The 1,929-nt window shown below is 42.9% G+C and overlaps 1 pseudogene; it reads right to left on the bottom strand.

The window, feature by feature from the left end:
* Positions 1–376: 376 nt before the first annotated feature.
* On the bottom strand, positions 377–1,273 carry LOC138162138 (CD63 antigen pseudogene; annotated as a pseudogene).
* Between the last annotated feature and the right edge of the window lie 656 nt (positions 1,274–1,929).

Genomic DNA, 1,929 nt, shown 5'->3' on the forward strand with positions numbered 1-1,929 from the left:
ACACAGCTAGTAAGTGTTAAGTGTCTGAGGTCAGATTTGAACCCAGGTCCTCCTGACTCCAGGACTGGTGCTCTATTCACTGCCCCACCTAGCTGCCCTAATATTCAACATTCTTAAAGCTTAAGCTATGGCAGTACAAATTATATTTTGTAATCTTATAATAGCATTACTAACTAATTTACTGAATTTAGAGACTCACAGGACCTGGGTTCAAATCCTGGTTTTGTTACTTATTATCTGGATATCTTTGTGCAAATCACCTAAGGTCTGTGGGCTCCATTTTCAGGATTGGACTAGATTTCTAATGTTCCCTCTCACTCTAATGCTTTGATCCTATGATGATAATGGGACACTTAGTTCCCAGTGATTGTTATGCTTCTTTTTTTTTTCTTTTCAGAGTGAAAAAAAAAATCTATTTATTAATTGAAAAACCCAGGACACGCTAAGCCCACTCCCTTATTGCCACGAGAAGGTGGTGAGGGGCACAGAGCAACCCTACATCACCTCATAGCCACTTCTGATACTCTTCATGAGGCAGCAGGCAAAGATAACTCCCAGAATCTCCACAAATGTGACACCCAGTGCTACACCCGCCAGCACCAAAGCTCTGTGCTTTAGCCAATTTCCAATCTTCTTCACACAGCCTTCCTCATTAATGTCCAAAGGTTTGAAGTCAGTTCCACAGTCTTAAGTGATATTGATGCAACAAGAGTCAGGGACCCTGTTCTTGGGCATTTGGGGTACTTGTTCCCAGTCTGTATATATAGTTCATTGCTCCACAGCATTTAAATTCTTCCTGTAACTCATCCAAGAACCGTGCTGTGTTATTTTTCTCATACTGCTTCATCTCATCCCGGAAGCCTTTGTCAAACTCTGACTTCACCTTGTCCCTGAAGATATATCCAGCAATGGCTGCTGCCACCTCTATTAGGACAATGAGGGACAGAAAGATGGCAAATGCGGTCATAAGACAGTAATTCTCCTTACAGGTAGTACAACAGCCCACAAAGGCCACAAGGAAGAGGAAGGTACCCAGGGCTATAATGACAATAGGCACCACAGAGCCTGCAGTGGACCCAATGGGTATGGTCTCGTTCAAGGTGAAGTGGACTGCCACTCCCACTGCAATCAGCCGCACAGCACAGGCCCAAAAGGCCAACACTAAGATATAGAGCAGAAACTTGACATTTCATTCCTCCTTCTACATCCATGGCTGCTGGCCTGATCTCCCTGAGCTTCTAGATCCTCTCCCCGAAGCTGTTCCTGGTCTCTCTCCGCTCCGACACCCCGATTGTTATGCTTCTTGATGATGGCAGAGCCAGAGCATTATTGGTTAATATAATAAATATCATATCATATACACAATATAATATTGTATTATATGACAATATCATATAGTTTAATTCTCCAGATGGGGAAAACTGATATGAAGATAAACTGTGACTTGTCTGAAGTTCCTCAGTGAATCAGTAATTCAGCTGGCTCAGTCTAGAACCCACAGTGATTCATTCTGAGTTTCATATTATATTTCCTTCACTATATTGCATTTATTAGTTGTGATCATTCATGTTCAGGGAAAACCAAAACCCTAAAACCAAAACCATTAGAGTGGGGACGTTTGTTGATGTGTCTTGCTCCTCAAGCACAGTGTGTATAAATGTCCAATGCCTGATGATTTTCATAGGGAAGATTCCTAGCTGCTTGGTTAGTGACCCCGCCTTGTGCTTGGGAGGGTTGGGGTTAAAAGAGTGGGTTCTCTGCTCCCAATCTCTGTTGTTCCAGAGCTGTTTACTGCAAAAAGCTCCTGGAAATGCTATTCATCCAGAGAAAGGAGGAGGGGAGGAGGAGCCCAAAGATCAAAAGAGAAACTTTGTAGGAAGTAAGAAGGGCATGACAGAATGTACTGTATGTACGGTAAGAATCAGTCCT

The sequence above is a fragment of the Petaurus breviceps genome, unplaced genomic scaffold, assembly GCF_028583685.1.
Source record: "Petaurus breviceps papuanus isolate PSGF00001 unplaced genomic scaffold, PetGlider_PUasm1.0 186, whole genome shotgun sequence".
NCBI classification, from domain to species: Eukaryota; Metazoa; Chordata; class Mammalia; order Diprotodontia; family Petauridae; genus Petaurus; species Petaurus breviceps.